General features: G+C 44.6%; 1 non-coding gene across 1 annotated transcript; it reads right to left on the bottom strand.

Moving 5' to 3' along the window:
• Positions 1 to 5,284: 5,284 nt before the first annotated feature.
• LOC119927762 lies at positions 5,285 to 5,422 on the bottom strand. The gene has a single exon (XR_005450735.1). It is a non-coding gene; the product is annotated as a small nucleolar RNA SNORA7 (small nucleolar RNA).
• Positions 5,423 to 12,495: the final 7,073 nt, after the last annotated feature.

Genomic DNA, 12,495 nt, shown 5'->3' with positions numbered 1-12,495 from the left:
AGGGACCGTCTCTATATGTTGCCATTTTGTACTTCCCAAGCACTTAGTACAGTTCTCTGCACACAGTAAGCACTCAATAAATACGATCGAATGAATGAATGAATCTGAACTCTCAGGGTTGAATCACATAGCTCACAGAACTAAGCCGGAATGAACAACCAAAAAGGAACACTTTTCGAGACATCAGTTCTGGGAAGGAGTGAGTTAAGAGGATGCCAACTTCTCTTTGCTGGACAACATACCGAGCTGGGAGCACCAGTGGTTCTATCCCGGTTGGCATTTCTTTTACGTCCTTAGGTTCAGACTCCAGGGACACTTAAGTTACGTTTGGAGCCACTGATCTTTTTTGGGAAATCAGCAAATAGGCTTGGGCAGTTTTCCGCTGGGCAGCTGTCGTCCATCTATTCTCCAGTTCACAGGATGAGCTGCCTGTCACCTCTGACCAGAGCTGACCCGAGGGGAATGTGGGCACCGGGCAGTTACTCAGATGGACGATGAGTGGGTGGGTGGGGTTGGGCTGGGGAGAGGTTGAAAGAACAAAGTTTCCTCCCTTAAATCTCTCCCTCTCTCCTCCTCTTCCTCTTCCCCTGCCAAAGTGTCTCCCTGTACCCAACTCCAAAGGGAGTCCAAACAGCTCCAAGCCTCCCGTTCCACCAGCCCCAGAGAACTGCTTCCTCATGGCTCAGCAAAGGGAGGTGAAAGCAAGAGGCTGCCAGGAATTCACGATCGGAGATGCCACATAATAACAATAATAATAATAATAATAATGGCATTTGTTAAGCACTTACTATGTGCCAAGCACTGTTCTAAGCGCTGGGGTAGATACAAGATTATCAGGTTGTCCCACGTGGGGCTCACAGTCTTAAGACCCATTTTACAGATGACATAACTGTCATCTGTAAAATTCATTCATTCATTCATTCAATTGCATTTATTGAGCGCTTACTGTGTGCAGAGCACTGTACTAAACGCTTGGGAAGTACAAGTTGGCAACATATAGAGACAGTCCCTACCCAACAGTGGGCTCACAGTCTAGAAGATCCCTCCCCATCCCCCCCACCTTACCTCCTTCCCCTCCCCACAGCACCTGTATATATGTATATATGTTTGTACATATTTATTACTCTATTTATTTATCTATTTTACTTGTACATATTTATTCTATTTATTTTATTTGGTTTATATGTTTTGTTTTGTTGTCTGTCTCCCCTTTCTAGACTGTGAGCCCACTGTTGGGTGGGGACCGTCTCTCTATGTTGCAAACTTGTACTTCCCCAGCGCTTAGTACAGTGCTCTGCACACAGTAAGCACTCAATAAATACCCTCAAATGAACAAATAACTGAGGCGCAGAGAAGTGAAGTGACTTGCCCAAAGTCACACAGCTGACAAGTGGCGGAGCCGGGATTAGAACCCATGACCTCTGACTTCCAAGCCCGTGCTCTTTCCACTGAGCCACGTTTTAATAATAACAATAATGGTACTTGTTAAGTGCTTATTATGTGCCAAGCACTGTTCTAAGCGCTGGAGTAGATACAAAGTAGTCAGGTTGGACATAGTCCCTGTCCCCCATAGGACTCATACTCTAAATCCCTATTTTACGGATGAGGTAACTGAGGCCCAGAGAAGTGAAGTGACTTGCCCAAGGTCACACAGCAGACATGTAGCAGGGCTGGGATTAGAACCCATGACCTTCTGACTCCAAGGCCCAATGCTCTATTCCCTATGCCACGCTACTACAAGCAGTGTGACTCAGTGGAAAGAGCACGGGCTTTGGAGTCAGAGGTCATGGGTTCAAATCCTGGCTCCGCCAATTGTCAGCTGTGTGACTTTGGGAAAGTCACTTCACTTCTCTAGGCCTCAGTTCCCTCATCTGTAAAATGGGGATTAAGACTCTGAGCCTCACATGGGACAACCTGATCACCTTGTATCCCCCCAGCGCTTAGAACAGTGCTTTGCACATAGTCAGTGCTTAACAAATACCACTGGGAAAGCAGCATGGCTCAGTGGAAAGAGCACGGACTTTTGAGTCAGAGGTCATGGGTTCAAATTCCGGCTCCACCACTTGTCAGCTGTGTGACTTTGGGCACGTCACTTAACTTCTCTGGGCCTCAGTTCCCTCATCTGTAAAATGGGGATTAAGACTGTGAGCCCCCTGTGGGACAACCTGATCATCTTGTATCCTCCCCAGTGCTTAGAACAGTGCTTGGCACATAATAAGCGCTTAATAAATGCCATTATTATTATTATTATTACTGCTACTAATAACTGTGGTATCTAAGTTCTTACTACATGCCAGGCACTGTGCTAAACACTAGAGTGGATACAAGCAAATCGGGTTGGACACAGTCCCTGTCCCACGGGGGGCTCACCGTCTTAATCCCCATATTACGGATGAGGGAACTGAGGCACAGAGGAGTTCAGGGACTTGCCCGAGGTCACACAGCAGATGAGTGGTGGAATGGGATTCGAGCCCAGGTCCTTCTGGCTCTCAGGCCCCTGCTCTATCACCTATATAAGACTCCTCCCATTGCCCCATAGAATGTCAGGTGTCTGGACTCCAGTTCTCTGGGACTAGTAGGGTCGTTATTAGGGCTCAGGCTAATTGATCAGTTGGTGTCCCGATCTAGAGACAGCAGCATGGCCTAGTGGAAAGAGCATGGCCCAGGAGTCAAAGGACCTGGGTTTTCATCCCCAGTCCACTACATATCTGCTGTGTGGCCTTAGGGCAAGTCACTTCACTTCTCTGGGCCTCTGTTTCCTCTTCCACAAAATGAGGATTCAGTACCTGTTCTCCCTACTACTCAGACTGTGAGCCCCAAAGGGACCTGATTATCCTGTATGAAAATAATAATGATGATGTATTTGTTTAATGCTATGTGCCAAGCAACCTTGACAACCCCGGGCATAAGGGACCTTAATAATAATGATGGTATTTGCTAAGCGCTTACTCATCATCATCATCATCATCAATCATATTTATTGAGCGCTTACTGTGTGCAGAGCACTGTACTAAGCGCTTGGGAATTACAAATTGGCAACATAGACAATCCCTACCCAACAGTGGGCTCACAGTCTAAAAGGGGGAGACAAAACCAAACATACTACAAAATAAAACAGAATAGATATGTACAAGTAAAATAAATAAATAAATAAATAGAGTAATAAATATGTACAAACATATATACATATATACAGGTGCTGTGGGGAAGGGAAGGAGGTAAGATGGGGGGGATGGAGAGGGGGACGAGGGGGAGAGGAAGGAAGGGGCTCAGTGTGGGAAGGCCTCCTGGAGGAGGTGAGCTCTCAGTAGGGCCTTGAAGGGAGGAAGAGAGCTAGCTTGGAGGATGGGCAGAGGGAGGGCGTTCCAGGCCCGGGGGATGATGTGGGCCCGGGGTCGATGGCGGGACAGGCGAGAACTAGGTACTATGTGTCAAGCATGGTTCTAAGCCCTGGGGTAGATATAAGGTAATCCAGTTGTCCCTCGTGGTGCTCATGGTCTTGATCCCCATTTGACAGATGAGGTAACTGAGGCACAGAGAAGTGAAATGACTTATCCAAGGTCACACAGCAGACAAGTGGTGGAGCTGGGATTAGAACCCATGTCCTTTGACTTCCAAGCCCGTGCTCTTGCCACTAGGCCATGCTGCTTGTATCTACCCCAGCACTTCGGACAGTGCTTCGCACATAGAGAGCACTTTACAAACAGTATAATCATGTCCTCCCTCCACACATAATAATAATAATAATAATAATAATGGCATTTATTAAGCGCTTACTATGTGCAAAGCACTGTTCTAAGTGCTGGGGAGGTTACAAGGTGATCAGATCGTCCCACGGGGGGCTCACAGTCTTCATCCCCATTTTACAGATGAGGGAACTAAGGCCCAGAGAAGTGAAGTGACTTGCCCAAAGTCACACAGCTGACAAGTGGTGGAGCCGGGATTTGAACCCATGATCTCTGACTCCAAAGCCCAGGCTCTTTCCACTGAGCCAGGTTGCACCCATCCTCCAAGCTAGCTCTCTTTCTAACCTTCAAAGCCCTACTAAGAGCTCACCTCCTCCAGGAGGCCTTCCCAGACTGAGCCCCCTTTTTCCTCTCTTCTTCCCCAACCCCCCGGCCCTACCTCCTTCCCCTCCCCACAGCCCCTGTATATATGTTTGTACAGATTTATTACTCCATTTACCTGTCCATATCTACTTTTCTAATTATTTTGTTAATGATGTGCATTTAGCTTTAATTCTATTTGTTCTGACAACTTGATACCTGTCCACATGTTTTGTTTTGTTGTCTGTCTCCCCCTTCTAGACTGTGAGCCCGTTATTGGGTAAGGACCGTTTCTCTATGTTGCCGACTTGTATTTCCCAAGTGTTTAGTACAGTGCTCTGCACACAGTAAGTGCTCAATAAATATGATTGAATGAATGAATTATCATTATTATTATCATTCCTGACAGACATTTTCCGGGAATCTCTTAAAGCAAGGTAGAGCAGGTAGACCTGCCCACAGGCAGCAGGGTGAACTGGATACCCTGGGGAGTCAGAAGGACTTGGGTTGTCCACTTGTCTGCTGTGGGACCTTGGGCAAGACACTTCACTTCTCTGGGCCTCAGTTACCTCAACTGTAAAATGGGGATGAAGACTGTGAGCCCCATGTCGGGTAGGGTCTGTGTCTAACATGATTAGCTTGTATCTACCCCAGTGCTTAGAACAGTGCTTGACACATAGTAAGCACTTTAACAAATACCATCATTATTATTAAGGTCCCTTATGCCCAGGGTTGTCAAGCGCTGAGCGATTTTTTTACAGGCAGTATGAATAAACATTCCTGACTTTCAAAATCTTTTACTGGCAGATGGAAAGCTGGGGTGGTTGTTCACGTGGGAGAAACCAGCTGGACTAGCGACAAACTCTGTTTCTAAAAATCATTCTCCGTTATTGGCTTCCCGACATCCACGTTCCTCACACTCTAAATGAAGAGGCGGTGGTTAAGTAACGGTCCGGGGAGGGGAAGGGTGCGGGGTCAGCAATGACTTCATGGGATTCTTCCTGCCCCTATCCTGGTGTGGCAGTCCTGTCAAGTCGTCTCCGACCACGGTGACTCCGTGGACACACCTCTCCCAGAACGTCCCACCTCCGTCTGCAATCGTTCTGGTCGTGGATTCGTAGAGTTTTCTTGGTAAAAATATGGAGGTGGTTCACCGTTGCTTTCTTCCACCTGGTAAACTTGAATCTCCGCCCTTGGCTCTCTCCCACGCCGCTGCTGCCCTGCATGGGTGAGTTTTGACTTGTAGCAGATTACCTTCCACTCGCTAGCCACCGGCCAAGCTAGGAATGGATTGGGTAGGCCTCTGCTTGATTCTCCCTCTCGTAATCAAGACTGGTAGAGTATTGGAAACTCTCCAGCTGTGATCCTGAGAGCATTCATTCATTCATTCATTCAATCGTATTTATTGAGCTCTTACTGTGTGCCCAGCACTGTACTAAGCGCTTGGGAAGTACAAGTCGGCAACATATAGAGATGGTCCCTACCCAACAACAGGTTCACAGTCTAAAAGGGGGAGACAGACAACAAAACAAAACAAGTAGACAGGTGTCAAAATCATCAGAACTAGAATTACAGCTATATGCACATCATTAACAAAAATAGTAAATAGGTACAAGCAAAATAGAGTAATAAATCTGTACAAATATATACAAGTGTTGTGTGGAGGGGAAGGAGGTAGGGCAGGGGGGCGGGGAGGAGGAGGGGAAAAAGGGGGCTCAATTTGGGAAGGCTTCCTGGAGGAGTTCACCTCTCAGTAGGCCTTTGAAGGGAGGAAGAGAGCTAGCTTGGTGGATGTGTGGAGGGAGGGCATTCCATGTTTTAAGGTATGTTTAAGTGAAGAGAGCAGGGAGATGTGCCAGTAGTACCCCATAATAATAATAATAATAATGGTGATCATATTTTTATTATTCTCATTAAGTATATAATTGACAAGTCCCATGATTATTAATTATATAATGTATTATAATGTATGGTATCATGATATGTAATTAAAATATTGATTATATAATTAATAACCATGGTACATAATTAATAATACTGGTATTTGTTAAGCACTTATTGAGTTCCAAGCAAAGTACTAGATGCTGGGATAGATTGATCAAGTCAGACACTCCCTTTCCCACATATCCTTTCAGGTCTTCACTACTTCATCCACCTCCCTGTTGACCCCCACTGCCTCCTGTCTCTCCCCACTCCAGTTTCTACTTCATGCTGCCGCCCTGATGATTTTTCTAAAAACAAGTTCAGTCACGTCTCCCCACTCCTCAAGAACCTCCGAGGGATGGCCATCTACCTCCACATCTAACAGAGACTCCTTAACATAAGCTTTAAAGCACTTGATCATTTTGTCGCCTCCAACCTTCCCTCACTGATTTACTACTACAGTCCAACCAGCGTGCTTCGTTACTCTAGAGTCAACTTGCTCACTGTGCCCTGATCTCGTCTGTTTCACTGCTGACCCCTTTCCCATGTCATCCCTTTGGTCTACAACTCCCTCCCCGTCCATATCCGCCAGACCACCTCTCTCCCCAACTTCAAAGCCTTTTGTAAAGTCACATCTCTTCCAGGAACCCTTTCCCGATTAAGTCCTCTTTTCCCCAGTTCCCTTTCCCTTCAGTGTCATCTATCCACTTGGATCCGTGGGGTCAAGAGAGGGTTTTTTTAGGATGGGGGAGACGTGGGCATGTTTGAAGGCAGAGGGGAGGGAACCAGTGGAGAGTGAGCGGTTGAAGATGGAAATTAAGGAGGAGAGGAGGGACGGGGCGAGAGATTTCATAAGATGAGAGGGAATGGGGTCAGAAGCACAGGTGGCCAGAGTAGCTCTTGAGAGGAGGGAGGAGATCTCATCTGAGGATACTGCTGGGAAGGATGGGAGAGTAGTAGACGAAGGAGTGACTTTGGGGAGCTCAGACAGCAGACATGTGACAGAGTCTGAATTAGAACCCAGGTCCTTCTGACCCCCAGGCCTGTGCTCTATCCACTAAACCACGTTGCTTCTCTGTCCTCATCCAATCGCCAATGAGCAAAGCTTGATTCTCTGGTTCTTTTTTATATGTTAAAGCAGGAGGATTTACTGCCCACCAAAGAATGTTAATTGAAGCCTTCCACCTTATTAATTCTTCAGCTTCATTTGAATGAATCATGCAAAACCTAGGGAAATTTAGGTTATTGATGTTGTCATTCTAAATGAGAAGCTGCTCTTTGTTCACAGTCTTCTCGACTGCAAGCTCGCTGTGGGCAAGGAAGATGCCCATTATATTGTTATATTGCACTCTCCCAAGTGCTTAGTTCAGTGATTTGCACACAGTAAGTGCTCAGTAAATATGATTGACTGACTCTCTGCTGTCAATCAACCAATCAATGACATTTATTGAGCACTTACTCTGTGTGGAACACTGTATGAAGCACTTGGGAGAGTACAATACAGCAGTCGGTATACATATTCCCTGCCCACGACAAGCTTACTACAAGTCTGTTGCTTTTAGTTATTTTGGTGATATGGATGGGCACTGTTTTCTTTGTAATTTAGTTTCATTTTTAAACAAAAATAAGTCTGTCCCTCTCCTTCTCCTTGTCCCCACCCCATCGCTCCCCACCCTCCCTCTGCTCTACCCTCTTCCCCTTCCCCACAGTACTTGTATATATTTGTACATATTTATTACTCTATTTTATTTGTACATATTTACTACTTTATTTTATTAATGACGTGCATATAGCTATAATTCTATTTATTCTGATGGTATTGACACCTGCCTACTTGTTTTATTCTGTTGTCTGTCTCCCCCTTCTAGATTGTGAGCCCGTTGTTGGGTAGGGACCATCTCTATCTGTTGACGATTTGTACTTCCCAAGTGTTTAGTACAGTGCTCTCTCTGCACACAATAAGTCCTCAATAAATACGATTGAATGGATGAATGGATGAGTCTGCTGAAAAAGCTCAAGTTTTCGTAGGGTTGTCTACTATTTGAATTGGATCTCAACCCATGAACTTGGCAAATGTCATTTATTAGTCATTTATTTTGACAGTCATTGTTTTTCCTTGGTAGTGGTGCCCTGTATTATTGTAAAATGGCTAACAAAAAGAGCTGTTCACCAAAAATCATCTTCTTCCCTCTCAGCTGTATCCGAGGATTTTAGTACATTGCTGTTCTTAAGGGGCACTGGCATTGGACTTCCAGTTTTTGAAGACTCTGCAAATGTCAGCTTTAGAAATGCTTCTTTGTTCCTGCCTTAATGAAAGGAACCTGTGGGTTCATAATCTCTGGCACACAAGGTTGCTGTATTTTATTTCAACAGTTGCTATGAAGTGAGCAATTACAGACCTCTGACAGACAAATGAAAGCACTTTGCCACTTGAAAACTGAATTATCCTTGAATCGCTATATATTCCAGGTACGAAATTCAGAATGGGTATCCATTTTTTCATTTCATCATTTTTATTTAAGGGATTATGGAAAATATTTCCCGCAAATAAGCAGATTCTCTTTCATTGCCAAAGGCTGAATTGGAGGTCTTGCCATTAGGATCAGGGACAAATGAATCCCAGCTATTTACTCTAGGTTTGGTGTTGGGAACTGGGAGAGGGGTAACCAAGACTAAAGGATAGAATGGAGAGAGAGCTAGGAATATAAATTCAGACTCTTCCGCCAATCAATCCATCAATCAATTGTGTTTATTGAGCTATTACTGTGTGTAGAGCACTGTACTAAGCTGTTGGGAGAGTATGCTATAACAGTAGAATAGAGTTGTTAGACACATTCCCTGCCCACAACAAGCTAGGAGTCTACAGTCCAACTCGTTAGGTGTCCGGGCTTTCAATAACCTGTCCCTGGGTCTCTAGTTCCTTGTTTTAATTTCCTAGCACTGAAGCTCAGCTACCCACAGTACCACTGCAATCAATCAATCAATCAATCGTATTTATTGAGCGCTTACTGTGTGCAGAGCACTGTACTAAGCGCTTGGGAAGTACAAGTTGGCAACATACAGAGACAGTCCCTACCCAACAGTGGGCTCACAGTCTAAAATACTAAAACACTGCACTCGGAAGTAATTGAGAAAAGAATGGACAACAGCATGATAATTCATTACTTTGATCGTATTTATTGAGCACTGTACTAAGCACTTGAAACGTACAATTCGGCACCAAATAGAGACAACCCCTACCCAACAAAGGGCTCATGATGATAACTGTGGCATTTGTTTAGTGCTTACTATGTGCCAAACACTGTACTTAGTGCTGAAGTAGATACAAGATCATCAGGTCAGACAGTCCCTGTTCCACATGGGGCTCACAGCCTAAGTAGAAAGGAGAACAGGTACAAATCCCCATTTTTTTACAGAGGAGGAAACTGAGAGTGTGAAGTTAAGATTAGATTAGATTAGAACCCAGTTTTCCCGACTCGAAGTCTGTTGTTCTTTCCAATAGGCCATTCTGTATCTTTTGATTTCCAAATGGCCACCATATTGCAACTTCTTGAGGGCAGGGATCATGTCTACTGACATTATTGTACTGAATTATTAGTATTATTATTATTATTATGGCATTTATTAAGAGCTTACTATGTGCAAAACACTGTTCTAAGCACTGGGGAGGATACAAGGTGATCAGGTTGTCCCTCAGGGGGCTCACAGTCTTAATCCCCATTTTACAGATGAGGTAACTGAGGCACAGAGAAGTTAAGTGACTTGCCCAAAGTCACACAGCTGACAATTGGCGGAGCCGGGGTTTGAACCCATGACCTCTGACTCCAAAGCCCGTGCTCTTTTCACTGAGCTATGCTGCTTCTCTGTACTGTACTCTAGAAAGTGTTTGTACCTGGCTCTTCACAAACGAAGCACTCAATGAATCCCACTGATTGATTGTCTTTATGGTGAATAGTAATTGAGAAATCGAAAGCAAGGATGGCAGAGGAAATATTATAAGGATGCAATAAAACAAAGCCCGGTTGTAAACTGTGAGTCAATTGCCTTTTATGTGATAGAATCAAAATTCAGTGAAAAGTTTTTACTTAGAGACAAATCGATTCAACCTTTTCCTTGCACAGTTTCCAACTCCATGGGAGTGAAAGTGAGCCCGTTGTTGGGTAGGGACCGTCTCTATACGTTGCCGACTTGTACTTCCCAAGCGCTTAGCACACTGCTCTGCACACAGTAAGTGCTCAATATATACGATTGAATGAATGAAAGACATCGCAGACAGTTTAAAGTCGTTGTCTTCCCCCTCACCCAGCATCATCACTGAGTAGTCAGGGACTTCACCAATTTGGGGTCCTTTTATTCATCCCCCCTCCCAACCCCACAGCACTTATGTACTTATCTGTAATTTATTTACTTATATTAATGCCTGCCTCCCCCTATAGAATGTACGCTTGTTGCGGGCAGGGAATGTGTCTGTTTATTGTTGCATTATCCTCTCCCAACCGCTTAGTACAGTGCTGTGCACACAGTAAGTGCTCAATAAATATGATTGACTGACTGAATGATGTGCCAAGAGCAAGGAGAAGACACAGCTAGCGATGTCCCTTGCTGTTAGAGCAACTATGATTTTGGGTGAGGTGTGACTACAGCCTTGCATCTCCCTCCAATGAGTAATTTACAGTCTTCTCTAGACAGTAAGCACTTCCCCTAGACTGTAAGCTCGTTGTGGGAAGGGAACATGTCTAGCAACTTTGTTGCGCTGTACCAATCGTATTTTTGTTACACTTGCTGTATGCAGAGCACCGTGCTAAGCAATTGAGAGTGCACAGAGTTGGTAGACTCGTTCCCTGCCCATAATGAGCTTGCAGTCTATCCTCCTAAACATTTAGTACAGTGCACTGAAGACAGTAAGACCTCAATAAAGACGCCTGATTGACTGATCGACAGTTAAGAGTGTACCAAAATGGCAACTCAAGCTAAAACCCTCACATACCCCAGTTGCCCATAATCCATCCTCCTTCCTAGAATTGTTCCAATCTGACTGAAGAATGAATTGTGCTATTTGTTAAGCACTTTCTACCTGCCAAGCACTGGACTAGTAATAATAACTAATGATAATAATTACGGTATTTGTTAAGCACTTCCTATTTGTCAATCACTGTTCTAAACGCTGGGGTAGATACAAGGTGATCAGGTTGTCCCTCGTGGGGCTCACAGTCTCAATCCCCATTTTCCAGATGAGGTAACTGAGGCCCAGAGAAGTTAAGTGACTTGCCCAAGGTCACAGAGCAGACAAGTGGTGGAGGAGGAATTAGAAAACACTACCACTGACTCTCAAGCCCGTGCTCTTGTCATTAGGCCACGCTGCTTCTCTAGGGATGGGGTAGATTCAGATAATCAGGTTGGACCCTGTTACTGTCCCACAAAGGCCCACACACTAACTCAGCCCCCCTTTTTCTCAGCTCCCCTTCCCTTCCACGTCACCCTGTTTCACTCCATTTTCTCTCCCCCCTCCCCACCCCACAGCACTTATGTACATCTGAATATATCTATAATTCTATTTATTTATATTGCTGCCCATTTACTCATTTTGATGTGTATATATCTATAATTCTATTTACTTACATTGATACCTGTTTACTTGTTTTGATGTCTGTCTTCCCTCGTCTAGACTGTAAGCCCGGTGTGGGCAGGGATTGTCTCTTTTTATTTCTGAATTGTACTTTCCAAGTGCCTAGTACAGGGCTCTGCACTCAGTAAGCAGTCAATAAATTCATTCATTCAGTCATATTTATTGAGCGCTTATTGTGTGCTGTGCACTGTACTAAGTGCTTGGAAAGTAAAATTCAGCAACAGAGACGGTCCCTACCCAACAACGGGCTCACAGTTTTTTGAATGAATGAATAGCAGGGAGACAGGCATTGACTCCCCATTCTACAGGCGAGGAAACGGAGGCCCAGGGAAGTTAAATGATGGTCTGGAATCATAATTTTCCAGGAATAGAGCAATCTTAAGGGTTCGGGCAAGAGACACTGTTGAGAAAACTCATGGATATTGGTGCTTTGGGTATGAGATTTTATTTGGGGAAGAAAGAATCATGGTATTTGGAACTTGAGCTGAAGCAGGCTGTTAGCACAATAAAACATTCTATTCTGAGGGCTGACTGGGGATTTGTTCATTAACTCCTTTCAGCCTACATAATTGAGTAAGGTCTGTCTGTTACTGGTAGCTTTTTTATGGCACTAAATCAGCCCGGGGCCATGACAGGATGTTGAGTCACCCTACTAAGGATGTAGCACGTGAAAAATCCACTACCAAGACTTTCTGTTGTGGCTTCTTCTGAAGTCAGGGAGAATATGGTCAGTGGACCTAGTAATTAGGAAATAGTGTTTTTTTTCTAGACATTGTAAAACTTCTTTGGGTAGGTATTATGAGGGAGGTATATCTAATGGATTCTAATATCTTTTCATTAGCCACCTTGGTCTTTGATCACCTAGGCTATAAAACCCTAAATGTGGCTCTTGTCAGAGGC

This window comes from Tachyglossus aculeatus, chromosome 4 (assembly GCF_015852505.1).
Source record: "Tachyglossus aculeatus isolate mTacAcu1 chromosome 4, mTacAcu1.pri, whole genome shotgun sequence".
Classification (NCBI taxonomy): Eukaryota; Metazoa; Chordata; class Mammalia; order Monotremata; family Tachyglossidae; genus Tachyglossus; species Tachyglossus aculeatus.
Note: the sequence above shows the minus strand (reverse complement) of the source record. Positions and strands in the feature narration are given on the sequence as shown.